We start from the raw sequence: 27,665 nt of genomic DNA on the forward strand, positions 1-27,665 counted from the left end.
CTACATTTTTTATCAGCACTATATCAGAGATATATTTATGTTTCTTAGAAGAATATGTCCTTGTACCTGTTAAATAGCAAGACTATCAGAATAAAGTGCCCTGTGTGAACCAGGCAATCAATAAATATGAATGAATAAATGAATGAATAGGGAAAATGCCAAGAAAGGGATTACATGTTAATCCTTTTATAATTTATAAATTCTAATAGTCACACTTGCTTTTGTGATTAGGGAAAGAACAAAAATTACTGAATAGAAAGCCTTAGTAAAATATTATATAATCCTACACGTCTACTTATTTGTCATTCTTCCTTTCTTTATCCTAAAGTAAGTGAATTCTTTTAACTTTTCCTCTTAGGCTTGGTTCTCCAATTCTTGAACCAAATTTGTTCTTTCCTGAAATTTTCTCAGGTCCTCTGAGTGGCTCCTAATGTTTCAGATCCTCAAACACTGGACAGAATTCATGAGATGAGATATTGTCCCAATACTTAATATTTGCTGTGACATTGGCAAGAGGGTTACCTCCCAATCCCGTATGTAGAACTTCTGATCTGGAGTTTATAAACCTGAAGATTTAGTAAAAGAGGCTGTACTAGAAAATTTGAAAATAGGCCATCAAGCCAGGCATCAGAGGCATGCACTCATAATCCCAGAACTTTGTGTGCCTGGGTCAAAAGGATTACAAGTTCAAGCCCAGCCTGGGCAACTTAATGAATTAGCAAGATCCTGCCTCAAATTTTAAAAAAAGGGCTGGGGATGTATTTTAATATGAAAGCCCTGGGTTCTATCCCCAGTACCACAAAACAAACAAACCAAAGAAAACCCTCAAACCCAGCCCATGGCTTTAAAGAATACAGAATTTTTCAGAAGCCAAGTGATATTGTTAACCTGGGCTATAATTTCACAGCTCTCTGGAATAGAAGATCTGAAGGCATGTTGCTGCTAGCTTTCTCTGGTCAAAGCTGGTTCAGTTGCTGAGCCTATATTAAGCACTTCACAGTTTAACCCCACATTACTAGGAAGCATATTTGTTTATGTATTGACTTTCTGGAGTGTCACCCTGGCAGGTGTCATTTCAACCAGTCGATTTTTGTTTGCACGAGATACACTTGTGCATCTGTTTGTTTTATATTGAATATTTTTTGCATACTTTTTAAATAAGGACATTGTACTGGCCTTTGATGTTTCTAGTGAAATCTAATAATAAGCACTATTTTCTTTTACTAATTCGTGTTTTGTATTTGTGAAAAATAACCTATAATTTTGTGCTATAATTTATAAAAACTCTTATAAGTACATTATATATAATTTTTATACTCCTCCAGAGCTCAGTGATATTCTTTTATGATACAAAATGGACACGTTTGGACACCCGCGGCCTTGCTAATACTTGGGTTCTTTAAAGTCATAAACTGGGTTTGAGGTTCTTTCCACCCTTCTCTGTTGGATGCCATCTTCTCTCATAGACCCTTACACAATGGACACCTTCCTGGCTCTGTTTGGGCCCCTGTTTTTCTTCTTCTTGTATATTCTCTAAACTTTTCAGACTCTAGGCAGTAACCCAGGGCCAAGTCAATATTACAAATTTGTAACCATTTGTAAGCAACTTTGTAACTCACAGGGAGAAAGAAAAGTGTCACGGAGCATCACTGGTGGCCAGGTTAAGAATCATTCAAGGTATCTTTTGTTTTAGAGGTGTGTGTGGTGGTGGTGGGGAAACACATTGCACACGGTAGATCATATCTCATCAAAAATGTTTGAGAGGTCAGGGTGTGTTGCTCAGTGGTAGAGCACTACTTGTCTAGCGTATGTGAGGCTTCAAGTTCAATACACAGCACCACAAAGTTTGAGAGTCACAAATCTATATAATCTCATTTATTTCTGACTTTGAAATCTCTATTTCTGTATCTATGTTTGTCTCCACCTCCGTATTTCCTATATCTGTGTCATCTGTATTTATATCTATCTATAAGCTTCAATCCTAAATATTTGAGTGCCTACTCAACTTGTGTACACAGAAGACTGACAGTAATTAAAAACCAAAGCTAGAGTTGTCATTTCAGAGTTTCCCCAGCCTCTCTCCACTGGCCACTCCAAACCTGCTTTGCCACCTGTATGTTTTGCTTTAGGGAAAGACATTAGCATCAGGTAAGCTGAAAACCTGGAAGTCATTTTTGGCTCTTCCCCTTCTTCACACCCAATATTCTGTTTCTAAATTTTATTTTCCCTACTTAGCTTCCCAAAAGTTATTTCTGAAATACTTTTCACTCTTCTCTTCTCCATTGCATGTTACCATCCTGATCCAAACCCTTGTCATCTTGCTTCTGGGCACGGAGTCACCTCCTAACTTACCTTTGCAATCCTGTCTTCTGTCTGCAGTGGGAGGGTCTTCTTAGCCACATGTTACTTTCTTACTTAAATCTAAGGATCGAATTACATACCGGCAACTCATTGTGGTCCTGGCATGACAGCACATGCCCATAATCCCAGCACTTTGAGAGTTTGAGTAGGGGGGATTGCAAGTTTGAGGCTAACCTGAGCTACAAAACAAGTTCAAAGCTGGCATGGACTCCATAGCAAGACCTGAGCTATAACCAACCAACCAAGTGACCAAACAAACAAATAACTAACCTGCCAAGGAGGGCCTTCTGGAATGAACCTTGACTACCTGGCCTCCCTACCATTCACAGCTTCCCATCTGAGGCTGCTCATGCTATTTCATATATGTTGTATTCTTGGTTGTCTGGGATTTTAGAGATGTCTTCCTTTCTAGGAACTCTCTTTATCTTTCTGTATACCATCTTATTTGTAGAAGTCTCAGAAGGCTATTGGTTTCTTAGGGAGGTCTTTCTTGGCTCTTAAGACTAGATTTTTTTAGCATAACACACAACCCAGTTATCAATACATACTTGCCCTAAGGTTTCTACTCCCCGTGAGACTACCGACCCCATAAGGGTAAGAATTGTGGCTCTCTCTCCTCTTCACGTTGGTATTCACAGCGCTGTCACAGGGTATAGAACCCTGCAGGGGCACAACCATTGACTAGATAAATGAAGGAAGCTGTGTCCCAGACTTTTCTTCAAACAGTTGTCACGACCAATGACTGTATCATTACAATTTTATATTTTGTAAGGTATCCCTGATTGCTTGTGGGTGAGCACTGTTACTTGAAATATTCCGAGACATTTGTATCTGTTGAACAGCCCAAATAAGTAGGGCCAACTTCAGCCGAAGTTCGTGTGTGCAATGGCAGCATATGTCTTCGCTGGGAGTCTGACTTTTGCCATTCATCTGGCAGTAAGATTCCAGCAAACCGAGCCATTCTAGTGGTTGACCCTCCACTTCTGACTTCTCTGTGCGCCTATAATCAGAATATACCTGCCTAGATGCGACTTGGTGACATGTGAAATAATGCGATCTCTCCCTCACCTCTATCATTTGTTGTTTCTCTGTCTCTTCTACTCCTGGCCCAGTACCAGGCCTAAAACTAGACAGGGGCCAGCAAGGACCCTAGCTTTTGATAATAGAGCTCTTGCTTATTTCATGTTTTTTGCCCTTCAACGTGTCATTCCCCAATATGTCCTTAGGGGTTACTACAATAATTCCTTGGCCTTGGCCTCTCTTTGAAGTTGACCATTAAAATGAGGTTTCTCCCGTTGCTTTTAAGCAATATAGTTAAAGATTACAGTGTGGTTGACCCCTGCCTCCTGCCCCTTCCTCTTATGACGTGATTCTGACTTGTGCTGACCAACCTGCTGATGAGACAGACACGGATGAGCAGCAGAGGAAGGTAGCCGGAAATGGATGTGTTATACTTTAATAGAAAGGGCAACTGCATGTTCCCCACAGTTATCTCAGGACAGGCCATGAAGGTTCATGTACCGTATCCTGTAAAAGCTGCAAAGCTAAACCTTGCCAACACCTGTCTCTTCTACTCCAGCCAAGGCTACAATGAAAGTACAGAGTCCTTCCTGCTGCAGCCAGTCCTCTTTCCTAGTGAGGCTGAGCAGGTATCAGAAAGGATGAAGTCTGGCGTCCTCGCCAGGACCTGGGACTTCAGGAGCGTCCCCATCAGTTGTCACTCCAGCACAGCTTAACGGAGTGGGAACACGGGCCATTTTGCTGCTGTCCCACGCCACCTGCCAGAGGCAGATGTAGACGCAGATGCAAAACAACTGCGTGTTCCCCCCGTCCCCGGAGGCTGTGGAGGCCTCTGCTGGTGGAACAAGTTCAAGTTCTTTCACATCGGGTCCCTGGCACTGTTCCTCCTGATCAGCCTGCATTTGGGAGAGCATGAAGGCTGAGCTGGCTGCTGTGGCCTCTTCGCTGTGGGGAAAGGTATGAGGTGATGTTCCTGGAAAAGCTCTGGGGAAGTTATTATGCTCTTAGTGGCCGCCTTGCTTTGGGACACTCTTTCATCTCGTTTGAGATTTCATGTGGACTCTCAGGTACTTTCCCCCTCACTTTACTTTGACTTTACTCTTTGACTTTCACTCCTTTCCTCCCACTTTCTCCTTGAATACTTTTTGGCAAGTTTCACAATGTTTCTATTTACTTGCGTCCTGCAAGAGAACTCTGTTCTTCAGAAGAGCAGCTTGGCTTGGTTGGGGCCCAGGACACATTTGCAGGGGAAGAACAGTGGGCCACAGGTAGCAAGGTTCTAGGGAGCTGTACCAATAGGAACTGCGCAGGAACTCACTCTCAAAGGGGTTGCAAGCCAGAGGCTCTCGCCAGTGCTTCCGGGAGCTCAAGAGCTGATGGACCAGCGGTTGGGTCCCACCTAGAAGTGAGGAGCCAGGCTTTTGTCTCCTGGCACCAGCCGGCCCCTGGCCACCACTGTTCCTTGCGACGGGGTTATTCGTGGGAAGGTAGCTGCCCTGGGTGGAGGGAAGTTCCTACTGGAACCATGGGGCTGCAACTCAGCTCTGGGGTTTGGGGGGGCAGCCCGATAGAGCTGCTGGTACTTGTGAGGCATACACTAAGGTTGGCTCTGGGATTATAAAGGAAAGCAAGAAACCGAAAGCAGCTGTTGCTGCCACAGTAATTGCTAGGATGAAGCAAACAGAAGGAGCCAGTCCCTGTCCTGCAACCTCTATCCCCCAGTCTCCCTGTAGTGGCCTCCGTTGGCAGAACCTAGCAGGAAGGCCTGGCATCACTAAGCAGAAAGTGCTTACTCCTGGCACAGCTGGCAAATCTGTGTCCACATTCCTGCAAGTGATGATTGGCAGGAGCTGCACAATAGCTGCATTTTCCAAAAGGAACACGTGTCCTCAGCCCCCTGCATCCTCACCTGCCTGGTCTCTCAGACCCACGCAGCTGGGGGCCCTGGAGGGCATTTGTTTGCTCCTCCGTGGGAAAAACTTTCCCCTAAAAAGATCTGAAGTCCTTTTTGAAAAGGGTTCCAAGAATGAGGGGTGAGCATGGGATTTAATGCCCCAAACTTCAGGCGCTGTGAACACAAGTTCTGGGTGCTCTTCTCGCTGGGACTCAAGGTCCCTCCTGTCCCTTCACCAGACCATGGCCCCACGCCCAGCCCCTTGCTGGGAGAGTTCTGGCAAGTCACGTTCCTGGTCCTCTAGGCCTTAGTTGCAGGACTCAGCGAGGGGTTTTTCATCCGTTCCTCCAGCTCCTATTTTATTTTTGCCCTCATTATCCTCCTAGGGAAGCTGGGCTGTAAAGGCCAGGTCATTTTTCCACAGCCTGCAACTCAGCAGGCGCTGTCTCATGAACAAAAAACTCCCTTGAGACACACCAAAGTCCTAAGAGGAGCTATTTTCCCTGTGTATGGATTTGGTTTTTTTGAGAGTATTGATGTAATCAGAGCTTGGCAAGAAAGTCACATTTTTCTGTTTTTCTAAGGAAGGCTACAAACATTTTAGCAAATTATAGATAGAACTGAAGCTAATCATCATTTCGTAAATTGGTCCGCAGCCCAGACCAAGATGCGGGCAGTAGTCTGCAATGCCAGCCACCTTGCAGAGCCGAGAAGGGGCTGGGGCAGGGGCAGGATGCTAAGGGAGGATCCATCTCTGGCTGTAGGAGCCCAGCCTGGAGGGAAGGCACCAAGGGCCTGAGCCCCCTGGCCTCTTTGTGCTCATGGCTCATTGTAAAGCTGCAGGCCTTGGAGGTCCTAGGCTCGTGGAGGACTTGACTGGAGGATCCCCCTTATTTTTCTGCAGTTTAAGACATTGAAATTTGAAGTCTCCAGTCTGTCATTACACCCCACAGCGGCCCCTAGCAGATGAACAGATTCTTCTCGTGGCAGCCATCCAAACATGATCTCGTCTCTCTCATCACTGCCGAATGGGAATTGTCACCCCAGCTCTGCTGCCTGCCCCTGCTTTGTTGATTGTCGAGAACAGAAGAAGGATAGGGAAAACCCGGAGAGGGGTCACAGGGCTAAGCATTTAGCATGCCTTTCCTTGCCTCCAGGAAGTGACCACTCATCCTACCGACTTCTTGAGGGCCTGTTCTGTGCCAAGCCCCATGAATGTTATAACTAAACCTTCAAGTTTGTTCAGAAAACTGAGGCTTGGGGCAAGGAGACAACCAGACATGTGGACCAGATCACATAACGAAGTAATTGTTTAAAAATCTTTTGTACATTATGATTATGTTGAAAAAGAAAGTCTCACTCTGGCATTAATATGTATGCTTATTTTTATCTTCTTTCTTTGCTTTTTGCTGTCACATTTTGGTTTTACTGTATTTTTAATGCTTATATAATGCTTGCTTTTCTCCATTTGACGCCCACCCCTCTTCCTCTTAATAGAGTAAAATAAATCTCAGACTTTGGCAGGCAAGAAAACCAAAGTAGGATTTAATAATATTGTTTAGCATCTGTTGGATCCATTTTCATATTTACTACCCATTTATGGCAAGTGATACAGATTTTCCATTTACAGTGGAGACATGAACTTTTTTTTAAAGTTAACTTACTTTAAAAAAACTGAGTCAAAACTTCAACAAAAAAAAAGCACCTAATCATGTCTGTGCCCAAGACCATGAAGGTATGATCTTGCATAACATGTCCAAATATCTCTGTGCCTTAGTTTCCTCCCATATAAGGACAGTACCTGCCTCACAAAGTTGCTGTGAGATTTACAGGTGCCAACTTATGTAAGCGTATAAAGGATATAAAGTAGTATCTTGGATCTAGTAAGTGTTACATGAGTTCTATACAGTCCTGCTACAAAAATACATGAGGTTTAGAAAAGCTTTTCCCTTAGTTTTTGTGTGCCACCTCAGGAAGGGCAGGCTGAGAAAGCAAGACAACCAGGGGCAGCTAACTTTTAAAAGTAGGTTTGTTGATAAAGCCTGTACTTACTTTCATACAGTTCTATAAAATTGCTGAGTTTGGGGAAATTTTTACTGTGATTTATGTTATTAACAAGCGCTTTTTAATATTCAAATTGTGTTAATTTTCTTTATAGATAATGTAGTCTTTGAAGTTTTTTGTTTTCAGATTGAACCCAAGGAATTTGCACTGAGCTACATCTCTAATCTTTTTTAATTTATTAGGACTAAGTTGTCCAGGTTGGGCTTAATCTTGGGATCCTCCTGTCTCAGCCTCCAGAGCTGCTGAGAAAAATGACCCTTTGAACATATTTCCCCTGCCAGCCTTTCTGACAAACACCCATAGGAAATGGAGAAGAAGAGTCAAATTATGGAGACCGCTTCAATAATCATTTACCAAGTAAAAGGCTTAATTTTTAAAAGCCTGGGACTATCATATCATGCCTATTACTCACAGAGGCGTTAGGGCAATGAGACAAAACTCGGATGGCATCTTCTAAAATACTCAATGTCTAGAATACAAAGTGCAATCAGTGTGTCCAAGGAGAGCCATGAGACAGCTTGTGGGGTACGCTGCAGCGTTACCACAGAGTTGCAACAGGAATGACCTTTCAGGAACACACTGTTTAACTTCAAAGGGAAAAGCCTAGGGCAGGGAGCACTGGACATCAGAGACTGAAATGCAACTTCTCTGGACTCTGAGAACATCACTTGAGGGCTGGGGCTATGACTCAGGGGATGTAACTCAGTTGTGGTACACACACACACACACACACACGCACACACACACGCACACACACACACACACACACCCACGCACACACACAGAACAGAAAGCATAAATTTAAGACTGCAGAATAGAAAGTAAAGGACTATATCCCTCAATCTTTAAACAGGGAATAAAAATCAGAAGGCACAAAAAACATATACAAAGATATGTCAGTATTTTTTATGATAGAGGATAATGGGAAATAATAGATTTTTGGATGGTGTAATCTTCTAACAGCATCAGCATCATCAGGGAAATTGTCGAAAGGGGAAATGCTCAGGCCCTGCATGACCTACTGGATTAGGAGTTCAAGGATGGGACCTCATGTCCATCTGAGCAAGACTTCAGGGTGACCCTGTAATGGAACTCTCAGTTTAGGGTAAAACAACTGCCATATTCTTCACTGTATCTGTTAAAAATTATTCTGCCATACAATGAGTACAAACACACATAAGCATAGAATGGTGATCAGCTGCTTTTTTCTTCTTCCTTTTGCATCCTGATGAAGAGAAATACAATAAGCTGATAAGCCAGTGGAGGACAATTTTACCTAGCCCACTCCTTGCAGAACACCTTAGTCAAGCCTAAGAGGTTTGAAAGTGTAGGGCTTTGGGTGCAGCTCAGTGGTAAAGCATGTACTTAGTATGCACGAGGCCCTGGGTTGGACTCCCAGCCCAAAAATGGCAAAAGTCCAAAAGAAAGGAGAAAGGGACGGCTACTGGAGACAGTAAGGGATCAGAACTTGGGGAGAATTGAGCTTAAATTGAACAAGGAAAAGAAATAAGTCAAGATGTCCACAAATTGTCCAGTGCATGAATATATTAGGTTGGCTTAAAACTATGTGAACTTGGATTTATCAAGAATTTATGAAGTCCCTAGACTAAGAGACACTTATGATTTTGTAGGAAATGGAACAAAGTTCCCACAACGGTGTAATAGATGTAACTCTTCCCAAGGTGAATGGCTATTGGATGATTTAATAATGGCAACCCACGCAGGCACTGCCGTTGTTATCTTACACGGATCTCACAGCTAGACCAGGAGGACAGTTCTGTTTACGCCAACCCTCACACTCCAAGGGCTGCCCTTCTTCCGGCCATCACCTTAGGGTATACAAACCTTAGGAGTAGGAAGGGTCAGAACCTAGAGTGTTGCATCTCAACTCGGTGACTCACAGGTCGGTAAGTTGCCTCGCTGCTTCTCTTCGGTTAGTGAAAGATTGAATGCAATGTCTTTACTGCAATACTATGAGGGTTTTGTTGCTGTGCTTATACAAGTAAGAAGAATGTGGTTTTAAAAGGAGCAGCAAATGTCTTTATCTGAAATCTTTATTGGCACGTTGTCAAGGAACATTAACAATGAACTGTTCTATGAATTGTTTAGATAATGCCCTTATGAAAAATGCCAATTATCTATAAAATAGGATCATAATAGTGCAGCATGGTGTGATCCGAAGGTTTGAATGTGTTCATAAAGTGCTTAGAGCAGTAGGTGACACACAAGAGTGCTCTGTGAGGGTGTTATGTTGATATCATTCTGCTTTGGCAAATCTGTACCAGCTGTCCTTTGCCCCTTCCACTGGTCTTAGACGGCTGTTCTTCTAAAGGCCTCATCTTCCATCCTCCACTTACATTGCCACAGATGTGTCTTGCATGTAGTCTCACCTCCATAATCCCCCACAGCTCAGAAGACCTGGCCCCGCTAGGATCGGAGGACAGATAGACCGGAGAGATGACACACAGAGGAACTCCTCACTGGTGTGTGTCCATACCCACCTTAGGGTTGATTCCTGAGCTGGTTCATGGCCTGTGCAAGCCTTTTCCAAGTGCCCAGACACAGTTCCATCCAACCACCCACTCCAGGCCTCCCCATACCTCAGAATCTGGCTCCAGAAAGAAACAGGTGTGACTTCCTCTGGTGGATAAGGCTAAGGCCACCACTGGAGTGCTCATTGCTTCCCCTGAACGGACCTTTTCCTAGTATGGCACAGAAAGGGAGCATCCTCTCCTCAGGGCAATACTCCGGGTGCCCTCTCCAGATTTGCTGGGAAAAAAATGGACAATGGGTAAATAAGAGAAAAAGCATACAAATGCATGAGCATGCAAAAGGGGAAAACTGCGGCCCGACAGGGTTGGGGGGTCACAGGAGTGTGATTATCTACTTACATAACATGACATAGAAACCCGTACCCCTTTCTCTATAAAAGATGGGGAAAATGGCGCAGACAGGCAATTCAGAGGGCTTGTAAGTGTTTATCAGGGGAATGAATGGCCCGAGAGACAGACTCTTTGGAATGTGAAATGAGCCCAAGGGACAGACGCTGTTTTGCAAGAACAACCCATCCAGGTGTGCTTACATTCCTCTGCCTTTTCTGAGATAGAAATGGAGTTTCAGGTGGGGATGGAAAGAAACTGTGTTCCCCTTGCAGTTGAGCTTAATGAAGATATGGGAGATTCTAGAGAGAGCCTTTATCCTGCCTTGGGATAAAAGGAGAAAGAATGCTTCAAAGGTCTTTTCATTTGCTTTACATTAAATTGTTTGGTATGCTGCAGACTGTCCCATTGGCACTGTCAGTCTCTGGGCCCCAACGCTGCACGCTATTCACAGGGACGTGGGACATCCACGAACCCTAACGATCCAGGAGGGTCTGATTTAGGGATGGTCAGGAAGCACAGTCGTCACTGCAGGTGGATACCCCAGCCTCGCTGTGCTACCCTCAGCTTGTAGCCACTCGCCCCTCCTCACCAGGTTCTCACACATCCTAGGGTTCAGGCTTACCTGCGGTTACCTTGAGCCGCGAGCTTAGGGTGCTGGGAGGCCCAGGTGGTGGTGCAGGATTCAACCTTCCCTGCTCCACCGAGGACTATTTTAGGTATCTTAAAGTTTAGGAGGAATGTGGAGGTCCTTCTGGGAATTAACTCTATTTATAGCATTGCTTCTATGGGAAAGAGGGCTCCACATAACAATCATTTTAAAATGGATTGCTAGAGGATTGCTGGTAATTGTTTCCTCACACGTGGGGATTATATTGAGTTTTTTTAAAAATCAAGTATAAACAAGTAGAACACGGAAAACACAGGTGTTGCTTCCTAAACTTTTAAGGAACATTTTTAAAGGTTTTTTTTTCTAAGGAACAAAGTTTATTTTAAAAGGTGATATTTATTGAGCACTTTCTGCCGACTGGAGACTGAGTTACAGGCTGTGTACATGTTATTTACTTCCCCTCATACCCTCCTAAGGTGACATAATCCATAATCTGACTCCATTTTTGATGTTTTGCCCCTGACAGCTTTCAGGGCCCTCCCCCTTCTGCCTCAAGTCTGGGCAAGGTGAGGAAAGAGCTGTGCTTTCTCCTTCGGCACTGACAGGAAGTCTGAACCCCAGCTGAAAGTGGGGCAGGACTTCATGCTACCCCACCACCAGGAAACCCACAAGCCGGGTCCTCTCTCCACATCCCTAAACCGCTCTCGGATCAGCTTGGGAAACCACCTTACTGCGCACCCCAGTCCTCACCACATGAATGATAATCCCACATTCTTATGATTTCTGGGCATCCGGAGGCTCAACATCCAAGCCAGAATGTGGGGTTCATGTGGGGTTCATGTCGTCTCCATGACAGAACAACAGGTAGGTACAGTACTCTTTTGCAGATGAGCTAACAGGCTCAAAGTTTCAGAGCTAGAAAACAGTAGCATCTTAATCTCTGTTCTTTCTCTAGCTTGGGTTCATGAGTTTTGCCTTTTAAAAATTCGTGAACAATGCTGTGCTGGGAGCTTGTACCTTTTGCTAGTACTTAACGTGTATTGTTCCCAATCCTTTCCATGTGATAACTCATGTTATCTTTTTCCGACTTCTATGAGAGAAATACCTTTGTTTCCCGCTCTTATAGTTGAGGAAGCTGAGAAACAGCAAAATCAGGTAATTTTTCAGCGTCATGCTATGAATAAATGGCAGAACTTGTGGGGGCTGGAGATTTAGCTCAGTGGTGCTGCCACCTGCTTCACAAGTGCAAGGTCCCAAGTTCAATCCTCGGTACCAAAAAAAAAAAAAGAATACTTAAATAGCAGAAGTGGAATGTGAAAATAGTCTGGCTCTGAACCTATCCCCTGAGCCACAGGGCTCTAATTCCGCTTACATGGTATACAAGTAAGCTGGTAATTAACCCGGCTCAGAAGGGTTGCTGTCTCGCCTCCACTTAATTGGACAGCTGCCGTTTAAGGAAAAGCCCTGTATTAGTAACACATTTGCAGATCTTCTATTATTCATACATATTTTACTCAAAACTTATGGAGAAAGGCAATGCTTTGTCGTCTTTGCCACTCTTTCCCCACCCCCAATAACTAGGAGGTTGCTGTTTAGAAAATGAGACCCAACAGGTGCCATTTGAATAGCTGAGAATCACAAGGTGTCGCTGAGTTCTGATAAGTCCCCATAATTTCACCTTTGGCCCATAATTGAACTACCCGTCCTTGCAAGTAGGCCAAGCCTGTCCAACAGTTGCCATGGAAACCCTCTAGCATTCTCGTTCCCTCTCCTGTGCCATCTGTCTGACTAAAGGTACAAGGGAAATAATGATCTGTAATTTCTCATAGGAAAGTACCTTAAATTCACAAGGCCCGAATTTTTTGGTAACCATCTGCTTTCCCACCCAGCGTTCCTTTATTTATGTCTCTGAAGCAAATAAATACAATTCTGTAAAATTTCTGATGGCTGTTCAGCATACACGGTTCCTGGCTCTAGAAACAGTTATGTAGAAAGGTAGTCTTAAACAACCTCAAAAAAACTGAATCAAATAAAACAACTGCGTTACAGCACCGCAGTTGGAACAAATGTTAAAAGTAGTCTCTTATTTCCTTCTGTAGCAGAGGCAAGACTTGCGGCTTTTAACCTGACCCTGACCTTGTCTCCCTGAAAAGCCTTGGGCAAATAGACTAAAAATTTGCTCGTGAACAAAGTTCGTTTAATAATGGCTTCCATGCAGAGCTGCCAGAAGATAAAAGAGCCTATGAAAGGATTTGGAAGAATAAAACCCTCTGGAATGTAATGTCAAGTGTGGTCATCCCTTTGAGGGAGCACGTCAAAGCTGGAGGGTGAAGCATCTGAGCTGGAGACTGCACACAGTTCAGGGTCTGTCAGTCTGTGCCTTGGAGCCCGGGCTCCCTCTGATTTGCCTTGGGAGCTGCCAGGAGTAAGAAGTAAGTCTAGTCAACCTCCGGACTCACAGACCCAACTTCCCTGGCTCTCTGCATTTATTTGATTCTCCTCTGAAGATCCCCATGAAACATTTTAACAGAGGACTCCATGATTTCAAAGCGGTTTGAGAAGCCCTTGTTATATAATCCAACCCCCCATATTAGAGAGGAGGATGCGGAAGACAGGCTGTGATTTGCTAACACTGAGAGACACTCGGGTGGAAGTGGGACTGGAAAACCCCTCGCTCCCCAGGCCACTTCTCTGTCGGTGTCGTTGGGGCTCGCAGAACAGTGTGTGTGCCTGCATTTGCCCACTCAGAGCCTCCTACCCTGAACTCCCTTCCCCTATGCCCTTCCTCATTCTCTGGTTTTCTTTTCATCTGACCAACTGGATTTGCTACCTCACAAAAACTTTTTCCAACAACAAACCTGTTCACTTCTCTGGTAGGTAACCAGATAAATATTTATTTCCTAGAAATCCCTAGTGCTCTGTGTCTTGAAAGCAATGAACTGTGCTGGCGCATTTCAACAAGTGTCTGCGCCTCAGCATCCCCAAATTATCATCTTACATGGACTCACTTCAAAGTAAACTTGACTCATTTTTGTGGTGGAAAAGTGATGGACAGAAGTTAAATAATTAAAATTATTTATTAGTCATAGCTTTTTTCAGTAAGGTCTTTTAAGGAGTCAAAAACCATAATAGTTGTAACAGTAACAGTGGTAATTAAGGAGCAGAGTCAGGTTGTTTGGTAAATGGAACAGCCGGAGTATCACAGCATTGAAACCAGAAGGGACCACGGAGACTATTTCCCCTTCAGAAGAATTCACGGTTCCCAAAGTGACCCTGTCATCTCTCTCAATGCTGCTGTCATTTCTTGAGCATTTACTGGGGACCAAAAATCTTTCTAAACATTGTCATTTAATCTCCATAATCATTCTTATTGTTCTCCCCTTTCTACTGATATGGAAACTGAGGTCCAGAAAGATTAAGTCAGGACCATATCCTTGCATGACCAGAAAGCATGTCATTGACTTTGTTTACATTGCAAATGGAACCTTCTGGAGCATAAAGCAGGAGGCTTGGGTGAAGTGACTCCCGGTTTCACAGAGCTGGTGAGTGGCAGCATTGGGAATCACATCTAGGACTGTCCTCATCCAAAACTCATGTTGTAATTGCTAATCATGAATTTGCTCCAGAAATCCACAAGTGCGCTCAGACTCTGAGAGTCATGTTCTTATAATGGTCACTCAAGAAAAGAGTTTAGGCTTGGCACCATGGCTCCCACCTGTAATCCTAGCTACTCAGGATATTGAGGCACAAGGAGTGCAATTCAAGGCCAGCCTAGACAATCTAGAGTCCCTGTCTCAATGTGAAAATTAATAAAGCATTGGGGATGGAGCTCAGTGGTAGAGTTATGCATGCACGCGCACACACACATGCACACACACACACACACACACACTATGGAATTAAGCAGACTGTTAAGTATTGGGCATGATTCAAACTCAAGACAAGGCGAGTGTGCACCTAGGTCTTCCTCCTTCCCTCCCTCCCGGCTTTACTTTCCAAATTCTGTGTTAATTTCATGGTACAACCTTAGCTTTTATTTCTAAACAATTTCAGAGAAAAGTTGCAACAAGACTAAAGAACACTCAAATGCCTGTTATCTTGATTCACCAGTTATTAATATTTTATTGCATTTGTGCTCCCTCGCTCCCTCTCTTCCCCTCCCTCTCCCTCTTTGTCTCTTCCTCTCCTCCCTCCCCATGTTAGCATTCAGGAATCACTGTGTACTCACACACACACAGAAAATTTTTCATGATCTTGAAGCGTGGTTCCCGGGAACCAGCACTAACTTATTGTTTGATAATGTGCTTCCTGGTCCTCCAGACACCCTGTTACCGATTGAGTCAGGAGCGACAGGCAGCAAGCTGCATTTTCGCAGGCCTCTGGGTTATTCCAATGCTCACACAGGTTTGAGAACCACTGCCTCATGGAAGACCCCTGAGGGCAAATTGTTCCAAATGCAAGGTGTTTTTCTTATGAAAGGAAATAAGCTGGGAAAAGTTGCGAAGTATAGCTTAGTTCTGCTAGTGTTGCCTGTGACATAGAAGAACCATTGTTGGATTTTGCTACATCCCTGTACTGCTTAGTATGAAGGAATACTATAGGCTAAAGTAAACTGTAGGATTCATTTTCTAATTGAAAATTTCAGATGTGATTTTTCAAATTATTCCCTGGAATGAATTAATTTCTGTGAACTTAATCCCTCTGAAACTGTTCAAAGCTCACTACTCATGCTAATACCCAAAATCTTACAGAAATACAATTATAATCACTATAGAGAAGCTGGATGATTAGATAAATTACCGTGTTCACCAAAGTGGTTTATGATAATTTTCAGAGGATGAAAAGTTGTTCTGAATCTATCCTTTCTAGAAAGCAGTTTAAAAAGGTTGTCAAATGCTGAAGTAACTGATGAAATCATCAACCACATAAACTTTCATTAGTATCTACAATTACAAAATTATCTCTCCCCTTTAAATAAATGATTCGGGGTTTTACATCCTACAAAATGAAGGCTTCCATCACGTGTGTGCATGCGTGCAAGTGCGCATGGCTGTGTGTGTGTGTGTATGTGTGTGTGTGTGTGTGTGTGTGTGGTTGACTCTGAGTCTCACATTTGGTTAACATGGTTACCAGCACTTACTTGTCTCTGTAGCTTGAGTCAGTACCAGCCGCCATAAAACAGTCTGATTAGGGTTGTGTATATAGAGCAAGGATAAACTTCTAAAGATGGAATGCTGGAAAATATTTCCTGGCTATTAAAGTGTATATCTCCATGAAGTCGTCCTTTTAGGGAGGTTTCTTCTCAGTTAACGTGAAATGACCATGAACAGATTTTCCAAGTCTAAATAATGTTCTGCTTACTTCAGACACAAATCAATTTCTAATTCTTTTAAAAGAGAAATGGACATTTTTCGCGTTTTATCTTTAAAAAATAAATTGCTGGCCGCAAACCTTTTATGCCACATCTGGGCTTCTTTTTTTAAAAGTTGCAGTTACAGCAGTATGGTTTAGCTAAGAACAAATAAAAACTCCTCATACACAAAGCCATAATTGAGCACTTTGGTATTGTTGTTGTTGTTGATGCTGTTGAGACAGGGTTTCACTTTATAGTGCAGAGTGGCCTTGAACTCACTTTGTAGCCCAGGCTGGCCTCAAACCCATAGTGATCCTCCTGTCTCAGCCTCCCAGTGCTGAGATTACAGGCGTGTGCCAATATTCCCAGCTCTAAGTACTCATATTTTAGTGCGTGTTTATAATACAGTGTAGAATAGTAATGTTGGGGAATTGGCACATGCAAATAACACATCTTGATCATTTTCAATCCCTTTACTCCTTTACCTTTCTTCCCTCCAAAGAGATCCTTTGGATCCTTTGGATCTCTTTCCCCATCTGTAAGAGTCTACCTTCTAGGTTTATCTTACTCATTACTTATATTTGAAGTTTCTCATAGAAGAGAAACATGTGGTCTTTAACCATGTGTGCCTGCCTTCTTTCACTTAGCATGATCTTGACTTCCATCCACTTTCTTGCTGATAAATTTATTTCATTCTTCTTTATGGCTAAATAATATCCCACTGTTCATACAAACCCTGCTTGCTTTATCCGTTCATTCACTGATGGCCATGTAGCTGTTTCCAGAGCTTAGCGATTGTGAATTGTGCCACCATACACATGGATAGGCATGCGTCACTATAGCATGATGTCTTTAACTCTTGGACGATATACACAAAAGAGGAACAGTTGGGACAAATGGTATTGCTGCTTTTAGTTTTCTGAGGAATCTCCGTACTGATTTCATAGCGGTTGTACTAGTTCATGTCCCCACAACAGTGGAGAAGGGTGCCTCTCCCCACTCCCTTGCATCCATGCCAGCGTTCGTTGCTTTCAGTGTTCTTGATGATAGCTGTTCTGACTGGCTTCAGATGGAATCTCAGAGTTGTTTCCATTTGCATCTTTCTAGTGGGATTTTTTCATATACTTATTGGCCGGTTGTACTTCTTTTGAGACACATCTATTCAGTTCGTTTGCCCACTTTTTATTGAGTCTCTTATTTGGGGGGAGTTAATTTTTTTAGTTCTCCATATATACTAGTTATTAGTTCTTTATCAGAGGAACAGCTAGCAAAACTTTTCTCCCATTTGTAGGTTTTTCTAACTGACTATTAGAGTGTTAAGAAATTCTTTTTTATTTATTTTTCTTAGTCCATGTTTGCAGTGCATAATAATTACATTCATTGTGGGAAGCTGATGCATGCATATAATACATCTTGATTATTTTTACTTCCCATTTTGCCCCTCCCTCCTCAAAGTATAAATAAATTAAAAAGAAAAATACAAGATAGATAATAGAAAAGGGAGATTTTACAAATGGGAAGGGGATCTTTTATAGACTGTATCTTCGCTATGTTGATTGTTTCCTGTACCATGCATAAATTATTTAATTTGGCATATTTCCACTCATTGATTCTTGATATTATTTCTTGCGCTATTAGAGTTCTATTCAGGAAGCCTACAGCTTCTTCCAGCAGTTTCACAGTTTCTGTTTTTTATACCTAGATCTTTGATCCATTATGTTATTTTAGTGCCAGGTGGGCAATAAGGATCTAGTTTCGATGTTCTGTAAGTGAATATCCATTTTCCCCAGCACTGTTTGATAGAGACTCTTTTCTACTACATATATCTTGGCCCCTCTATAAAAAGACAAGTACATGTGTCTGTTTCTGTTCTATTCTATTGGTCTACGTGTCTGTTTTTATGCCAGTACCATGTTGTTTTTGTTATTATAGCTTTGCAGTGCAACTGAAAATTTGTTATTGTGATGGCTTCAGCTTTACTCCCTTTCAGGATTGCTTTGGATATTGAGGGTCTTTCCTGATTTCATATCAATTTTAGAATTTTTTTTCTAGTTCTGTGAAGGATGTTGTTGGTATTTTCACAGGAATTGCATTAAATTTAAAGCTTTTACAATATCATTTTTACAATATCAGTTGTTTCAATTCCAAAACAAAGGATGTCTTTCCGATTTTGAATGTCCTCTTCAATGTCTTTATTCAGAGTTTTGCAATTATCATTTGAGAGGCCTTTCGTCTCCAGTGTTAGGTTGATTTCTAGGTATTTTAAATGGAATGGTCTCCCTGATTTCTTTTTCAATGGGTTCATTATTGGTGTTCAGGAATGCTACTGATTTTTGTGTGTTGATTTTGTAGCCTGACAAGTCAATTTTTAGAAAAGAAGAAAAAAAAAACAATTATAGGGATAGTGGTTTGACATTTTTTAAAACGAATACTACCGTATTTAGAATTTGTGTATGGAGAGGAAGGAATGAAGTTTAACATTAATTTCCTAAGACTTAAACTATAGTATTTTGATAGTGTGTATGTTTATTCTAAAAATCAAAAAGCTCCATCTCACAATGACTCAGACAACAAAGATGAGAGAAAAAATGAGCCAAGGACAGGTCTTCATATATTCTGGATTTCTTTTACTCCCCCTCCAAACAAATTGATCTTTTGAAAGCTGGCTTTGTTAATAATATCTTTGAAATTTTTATACCGTGTTCCTTTCTTCTAATATCCCTAGCCATCCCTTATATTTATAAATCTTCCAACCTCCTTTCTGTACTATTCTCTGCCCCATTTGGGTCTCTCCTTTTAGGGTTTAGTTTTATGCTGGCCAATTCCTTTGTCTTCTCACTAACATAAGCCTGTAATCTAGTGCGTGAGTAACACCCCACATCACCTCACATTTCTGATGAACCACTAATGAGAATTTAACAATACCTTTAGAACAGCATAATGTCCAGGGCCCCAAACTTGGGGTCCAGAAACCTGAATTAGAGTTTGGGTTTGGCTACCAGTTTGTGACCCTGGGCTTATGGTCCTCATCTGTGCTATGAGGCAGTGAGCACAGATGACTGGGAAAATGCCCTGACCACTCAACTCCTCTGATACCTTTTCCCATTTTGCCCAAAGGTGCAAGTATAAACTTAAGAGAAACCAAATGAGTAGGAGTTGAAAAGGAAGCTAACTGTTTTAAAGCACGATGTACCAAAAATGGTACTGAGTGTATTTCTATGGATCAGTTTATGTAAATTTTTTTTAGGTTTTATAAATAAGTTTATTCAATGAGCTAAGAATGGAATGCAGTACAAATTAATCAGAATGGGAAAAGTCTTAATTCACTATACAAAGAAAAGAAAGTTTATCAGCTCTTTTGGCACATTATAGAAAGTAAAGACTGAAGCCAGACAGCATGAGTTCAAACGGTAGCCCTGACACTCTCTAGCTGTGCTGCCTTGGGAGTAGTTATTCAACAGTTCTGTGTCTCAGTTTCCTTATCCTTATGTGTCCTCATCTCCAAGTGAGAAGCAGCAACAGTGAAGCTTGTTATTTATTAAAGGGCTTAGTACAGCATCTTACAAGTCTCTAACAGAGTTCTCAATTTATGGAAGCCATTGTTTTCCTTTCCAGGCCTTTTGGGGCAAAGTTTTGCTTATAGTTGTCACTTAGAATACAGCATGTCCGAATCCATGGTGTATGACCAAATAACTTTATAAAAACTTACTGTCCTCCCACACTGACCATGAGTGGAGGGATGAAAAAGGCTACAGGGAGAACAGGTTCCTGGGACACCACACACTGTGCTCATTCGAAGGGCAGACATGTGGACAGTAACTGTACATTCATATATTATCTTAATTTTAAGCTACTATAGGTTAGTTTTAAGAATTGTAATTCAGATTAGTGTTTATGCTTATTACTTTAAGGTCCTGTGGGTCTTTATCCAGAAAAGATAAACATGGGATCTGAGTAATATGAGTAATTCAATGAAAGAAATGTTAGATAAATTCATCTCACACACAAGACCATTCATTTATGAAGTTATGAGGGAGGAAAGATGACTAAGAAATAGTTTTTGTGTTGAAATAAAAAATTCTATTGAACAGATAGATGAGTATACCTAATGACATTCCTATATAAAGTAGGTGAAGAAGGGATCATTTATAAAAGATGATCCCATCATCATGAATTTCTCTCTGAATAAACTGTAATAGTACATAAGATCCTAATGAGATAACTGACATTGTGAAACAGTTTATATAATTTTTACAACTGTGCCAGATGTTGGCTTTTCTCTCTATTTCATAAATAGAAAATTTCAGAAGAGGCAAATTTCTCCATATTAAAAGTGCAAAATCTGTCATTGAACTACTTGGGGTTTAGATAAAAGAATTTTGATTATTTTTAAAAGTTGTTAGAAGATAAAAACTTCCACAAGTTGCCACGTGCTATGACCTAGTTATGACGTACGCCTTAAATTTTCCTGTGCTTGAAGTTTGGCCTCCCTTGTAACAGTACTGAGAAGTGGATCTTTAAGAAGTGGGCCTACTGGGAGGTGATTATATCAAGGGGGCAACACCTTAGGAGAGATTAATGCTGGTCTCCAGGAGTGGTTTGATCAAGCTGGAGTGGATTATTTCTCATGAGATTAAAAAAGAGGGAAACTGGCTTCTCCCCAGTCTCTTGAATCTTCCCTTGCCATGTGATGCTATCCATTATTTTGTGACGCAGCCAGGGGGGGTGTTGCCAGACACAATGCAAAGCTGTTTAGCATTTCCAGCAGCTAGCATCTCTTTTCTTTGTAAGATAGCCAACATCAAGTATCTTGTTATAGCAACAGGAAACAGACTAAGATATGTGTGAATTTGCCTGTGAATATGTATATGTCTGCACACATCTAGTACTTAAGGTCACTTTAGGAAGTAAGACCAGGCATTTTTAGTAATAAAATTAGTACAGAGGAGACAAGTAACTTGCTTAAGGATTAATTTTCTAGTAGTCCAATTGGAAAGGAAAAGAGTTTTCATAAGACTATACTGAGATGTCAAAAAAAGTCAATTTGGAATGAGAGAAACAAAACAACTGTAACAGTCTTCTCAGGAAAATGAAAAAATGTTTACTCTGAATGAAGCTTTTTAAAAATCAAGTTGTTATTTAATGAGTTGCAAATGTTTGGTGTTGGGAATCCTCTTGAGTGATATGCTGGGTGGTATCCCCTGGCTGGGGGCCTTTTGGCTCTAACAGCCACACATATGCTCTGAGGTTGTTTTAAAAAGGCCAAAGCCCAATTTTGACAACCATCAAAATATGTTATGTGTGTGTACAAATCTGCCAAAATGAAATCCATTAATAATAACTAAAGGACCGGGGATTTAGCTCAGTGGTGCCTCTGTCTGCCTCACAAGCGCAAGGCCCTGAGTTTGATCCCTGGTACAATAAAATAATAAAATAAAATAGACCATTAATAATAACTAAAAAGAGAAGGCCAAAATCTTTTTCATTAGACTACCAAAATTGTGCAGATTGCATACCTACCAGCAGAAGGCGCCACCAGGAAGAGACAGTGATGGAGATCCTGGGTGGAGGAAGCCATGGATAAACTTGGCTGCCTTTTCCCCTCAAACACATCCTCTGCCATGAGGTGGGAGCCCCAGTTGCTTAATCAGATAAAAGTGTCATGCTTCCAAGTCACCCTGTCAGCGTTTGATGCCCATAGACAAGAACAGCCTGTGTAAAATGCCATGATTCACAGGCATTCGATATCTTACTAGTGAGCTATTACTGCTTTTAGAAATTTAAAGAGTAATAGCCATAATACCAACAGCTTTAGAGCTCTGTAGCCATCCAGGGGCTTGGAGGGGGTGCATTTTGGACTTTTTTTTCAACTGTTTTCATTAGAATAGATTCTGTGTCAGTTCTACTGCCTGCAATCTAGAGGCTATCTGAATTCAGTCACTAAAAGTTTCAAGTAACACATTTCCAAAATCAGTGCTAATCTTAGATGTTTGAGTCCTTGCTTTTGTCGTAAGCAGCAGGAAGAAGCCTTGAGTTTTAAAAAGTTTCATGCTTTTACAGACACAGTTGGACAAAATGTCTGGTTTCTTGTGAGAAAAAGACATCCCATAAACAAAGATGGTGAAGCAGCTTTTTTCATTTTTGTCCTTATTTCTGTCATTCTTTCATTTATTCTATGACTTACTGATCACATAACATGAACAATACCAGATACTAGAAGGTACAGAACGGTAAAGACAAGTTTTTGTTCTCAGGCAGTATAAAGCTAGTTCAGAAAAACAGATGGGGTTACTGAATCTTTCGATATGGAAAATTATTGTGAGAAAAACATGAGCCTGATAAGACCGTGGGCTTGGCCAAAGAAGAGGGAAAGAAGAGAGATTATGGAGTGCCCAAGGAGGTGGGATGCTGGATGGTGCAGAGACCAGGAAGAGGAGCAGGGTGCAGAGACTTCTCCTGAGGCTGAGGTCATGTTTGATGCCTGTGGGCTTTCAGTTTCTCATGAACCAGAAAGGATCTACCAGGAAATAAGAAAGCAAACTAAACCACAGCCCATCCTGAGGCTCACTGTGGTGTCCAAGCTGAAGACAGCGACCCAGAGAGCTGGCAGGAGTCAAACTCCTCCACTAACGTGAGGAGTAAGCTTCCAGAACCATGAAGAAGGAATTAAAATTCCTTTAACTGACCTCTCTCTTTCTCTCCCTTCCTCCATTCCTCCCTCCCTCCCTTCCTTCCCTCCTCCTTTGCTTCCTTAATTTCATTCCTTGCTTTGGTTCTGGGAGGGAAACCTAAGGCTTCCTGCCTGCTAGGCAACTGTTCGACCACTGAGTTATATCCATTTCTTATCTTGATTTGTAATGATGACTTGGGGCGGGAATAACGGCTTTTAATCCTTTCATAACAGCAACAGAGTATAGGCTAGGGATCTTTTTTTTTTCAGCTTTAATTGAGTTTATTGGTACATTTTAGGGATACAGTACAGTTACATTCATTGTTGGGATCTTGTACCTTTACATGACAAGTCTTGATTCTCATTTTTTCCCCTTACCCCTGCCCTCCCTTCACCCCCTCCTCCCCTCCCCATCTACAAACACTTTATTTCCATCTTTTCATTCTCTCACATTTTTATCTTTTCCCCTATTACCCTTCCCCTACCCGTCCCACCTTCCCTCCACCTTTAGCTCCTTTCTTCCCATTTCTAAATGTCAGTAATCTTATTAGGATAGGCTAGGGATCTTTACGTCACCTCCAGCTTGGCAAAAGCTAGTTGCGCACTTCACCACTTCACCCCCATGGCACCCAATTTCCTCATGACTAAAAAGTGGAAGTTGGATTACCATTTATTATGTCTTAAATTCAATTTCAAGGTTCTGAGAGAACCTTTTCTATACAGGTTCCTTCTAAGTTAGTTCTATGTAGTTCACCAAAAAGGACCCAGGATGTACTACATTTTAAGAAGCAACTCACTTTAAGCCTTAAAATGATAACAGATTTTATTTTATTTTGATGAAGTGACATTAATAGCTTGACACTAATATTCAGTACACTGTGGCCATGTTTGGATGTAACCAAGCTGGAACTTTTATAGTCTGAGTTAAAACTGTGGTTGGGCTAGGCTCATAGCTGCTACTTAGCCAAGTTTCTTGTCCTTTTTCTTCTTTCCTTATATGTCCTTCCTTCTAGCTTTATTCTCTGTTTGCCCTATTCAGCCACATTCATTTAAAACCATATCCTTTGCATATCCTGGGGAGGCTGGGTTCTAGCCTTGTGAAAGTCAAGGTCTAATTCTCATCACTTTGGTTGGAGAGTAGATAGAATTGTTGGGGTGGGGGAGTAGGGAGAAGATGGGGAAAGATTGTAGGGAAACAGATGTATATATGGAGTTCTCAAGGCTGCATCTAAAACTGGTACAAGCTGGGTCTAGAAAAATAGGTCAGGTTCATAGGAACTGCAAGATCCACAAGTAACTTATTCTTAAAACTTAGCTTCACCCAAAGGATAGTGGGGCCCTTCGAATTCATTCATTTCTGAGTGGCCTCTACTTGTGAAGATTTAGAGAGCAGCACTGGGACAGCCTAAAGACCACGCTCATCTGACTAGCTGCCCAGTAGATGCATTGGGAAGCTTTTGAAAGATCCTTATTCCTCAGACCTTTCTCCAGAGATTCTGAACTAATTGATCTGGGGAAGATGAGTAGATTTTTAAATATATCCCCAGATGGTTCATATGCACAATGGAGCCCGAGAATCCCTCTTCAGAACCTTGGTACTATGGATTTACTTTCCAGCTACACATTGCTAAGAAAGGATGGTCAAATCAACGATTTCACACCAGTGGCCTGTGGGGAGAATTTAGACTGCAGATATATTTTGGTATTGTTTGGTTTTGTTTGTTGGCCAGTAAAATTATAAACATTCCCCAAAATCAGGGACAGTGACTTCAGTCGCCTATGGAAAATAGAAAAATGGGGAGGGGGATGAACTCATATGTTTCTGGCTTTCCTCTGCATGTTGATATTTTTTAATATGTAGAAATTTTCCTTGTAGAAAGTGAGTAACACTTTGATCCCAAACTTTCAATACAAAGAGAAGGTCTGCTTCACCACTAGATTGTCACTACGGACTAAATGTGTGTGTTCCCTAAATTCAGATCTTGAAACTCTTGTCACCATTGTGATGAAGACAGTGGATGGAGCCATTGATAAACAACTGGGTCTTCTGGGCAGAGCCCTTGTGGCTGGGACCAGTGCCCTTATAGAAAGCAACTCCAGAGAGCTGCCTCCCACCTCGTGCCTCCTGCCTCCCGCCTCCTGCCATACAAGGGCACAGCTACAAGGCACTGACTCTAGACCAGAAAGCAGGCCTTTGCCAGATGCCAAGTCTGCTGGCACCTTGATCTTGAACATATCATCATCCAGAGCTGTAAGTAATGCATTTCTGTTCATAAACCTTCCAGTTTATGATTTTTTTTTGTGGGGGGTGGGTACCGGGGATCGAACTCAGGACCTTGCACTTGCAAGGCAGGCGGCAGGACTGCAGAGCTAAACCTCCAGCCCAGTTTTTGATGTTTTTATACAGCCTCAGTAGACTAAGACACGCATTGTTTCTCGAACAGATGTTTAATCTCATATTCTTAGGATTAAGATACCTGCACACATTTTTAATCCCAACCCAGCCTCCATATACCATTGTTCATAAATGCAGAGTAAGTTGTATCACAGGGCTCAGTGAATGGGCACTGGGTTGCGTTCATTTGCAGCTCCATTTTTTTTTAACACTTATAGATTGGGCTATAAGATCTGAAAATTCCCTTGGCAATGACATTTTACTACTCATGGTTGAAGCTCAAAGTACTAATAGTCTGGATTAACTGTACACTTTCAAACCACAAGAGCTGGCCCATGTTTGTGGTCAGGGCTTCTATTTCTGCCCTCTTTGCAGGGTGTGACAAGGGTCAAATCAGTCTTTCTCTTAATTCCTTAAATCAGTGTGTACCTGTCCACAGTGGAGAGGACATGTGACACATACAGAACTTCCAGATTCAAACATGGTGGACAGGATATGTTCTGGGTTCCCTTCTTTTTCTAGATCTCATTTATCCTGTATATTAAACTCCTGGAAAAGAGGTTGAGAGTAGAATATACTATTCATTTCTTCCTTGCTTGTTTCTAAGGCCCTAAAACACAAGAGTTGGGTAACAAAGTCAGTATACAGTGGAACCTTGACTTATGAACTCAATTCATTTTTGAGGCCTGGTTGTGACTCAAGTTGGTTAAGTGAAGGTTCAGGCTCCTCTACACAGCCTTCAAAGTCTCTCTTCTGTATACAGACAGACCTCAGTGTCCTTGAACGACATTGGCCCAGGATTTCTCAATTAACTCCACACAGGAAAGGATGCCGTAATGTTCCTTCCAGAATACGGTAAAGGTTTGATCTGTTATCTGAGGCCATCTGGAAGTACAAACTACCAGCATTCAGGTCATAAGTTAAGACCTTGTTTGTAAGTTAATACTAAAATTCTGGCCATAATCCAAGATGTTCGTATGTCCGGCTGGTTGTAACTTGAGTGTCCACCGTACCAGGATCTTATTTTGAAGTATGATTTGTATAACAGTGGCAACCCTGTTATAGTTTATATCTAGGTTTCCCCCCATGTAATCATGGCTGGGACAGTTGGATTACAGGAGTGTTAGAGCTGGCCTGCTATCTGGAGGTGAGGCCTCAGGTCGCTGTGGGCATGAGCTGGAAGATTCTAGTGCCTGTCCCACCTCCTGCCTGGACTCTGCTTCCTGGCAGCAATGATGTGAGCAGCTCTCCCTCAGCCATGCCCTCCTGGTACGGTATCCTGCCCAGGAGCTCACTGACTCTGCACTGAAATGGGAGCCAAAATGAACCTCTCCTGCTTTAAGTTATGAGCGCCAGGTATTTTGTCCCAGTGAGGAAGAAAGTGGCTAAGACATATGCCCCCCTCTAGAACAGACAAGCAATGCAATCACCCCGGCTTCACGTATCTCTACCAAAGTACCACCCAGACTGGGGGTCCTTTAGCTGGGACTTAAGAAAAGTGCCACTGTTTGAACAGAACCACTTCACTATTCACTACAGGCAAGTGTGTAAAGTTTCTACTAAATAACGTACATATTTCAGCTAAAATAAATGTCACGCCTAGAGATCATTCTGGTTTTAATCTCCACTCTTTCCAGTGGGACAGTGGGCCATGGTGCATATGAGGACCTGTTCTTGAGGACCAGGACAAAGCCACCATCTTATTTTGAGCTTGAGGGTTTTACTTTGTGTGTCCATGCTCTCTTCCTTATCATACATGAGATGAACTGCCATAAAAGATACTTTGTATGCTTTTTACTACCGCTGTAGATGACCTGTTCCTCACAGAGGATATACATTCTTCTCTTCTTCCTCCCCCATTTTGTACTCATTCTTACCTTCTCAGGTTGCCCTATATATGGATTCCCGGGGCCCTATTTTCTGTTGGTTGTTGACTTACTATTCATCACCTGCATGTTCTGTCCATTTCTATGCGGGCTTCATGACCTCATTGGTGACATCACTGTCTCTCCTCTGTTCATCATGTACTGGTTATTCCATTTCTTTAGAAGGTCTGACTTTGGCAACCGATTTGGTCCCTGCCATCTCAGCCATGAGAGAGTCTTTTGCCCCGGTTCTGGTGTGACTGATAATTTTATGTGTCAACTTGTCAGGTTAAAAGATGTCCAGATAGCTGATACAATATTGTTTCTGAGTTTGTCTTCAAAGGTGGTCTTGAAGGGATTAGCACATGGCTCAGGAGATTGAAGAGATCCACCCAGTAGGGGCAGCAGTGTCCAACCCGCTATGGACCCAAATAAAACTAAAAGATGTGGTAAGGGGGCTGGGGATTTTGCTCAGCGGTTCGGTGGCCTGCCTTGCAAGTGCAAGGACCCAAGTTCAATCCCCAGTACCACAAAAAAAAAAAAAAAAAAAAAAA

The 27,665-nt window shown here is 42.1% G+C and overlaps 1 protein-coding gene across 1 annotated transcript in view; it reads left to right on the forward strand.

The window, feature by feature from the left end:
- Positions 1–3,863: 3,863 nt before the first annotated feature.
- Positions 3,864–27,665, forward strand: part of Pip5k1b (phosphatidylinositol-4-phosphate 5-kinase type 1 beta) — a 411,290-nt gene continuing 387,488 nt past the window's right edge. The window contains exons 1-3 of the mRNA XM_033757714.1: positions 3,864–4,338; positions 11,355–11,692; positions 24,831–25,102. The gene's annotated coding sequence lies outside the window, so the exon portion shown is untranslated. The remainder of the gene's footprint in view (positions 4,339–11,354; positions 11,693–24,830; positions 25,103–27,665) is intronic.

This window comes from Fukomys damarensis, unplaced genomic scaffold (genome assembly GCF_012274545.1).
Source record: "Fukomys damarensis isolate Sample0158 unplaced genomic scaffold, DMR_v1.0_HiC HiC_scaffold_31, whole genome shotgun sequence".
NCBI lineage: Eukaryota > Metazoa > Chordata > Mammalia > Rodentia > Bathyergidae > Fukomys > Fukomys damarensis.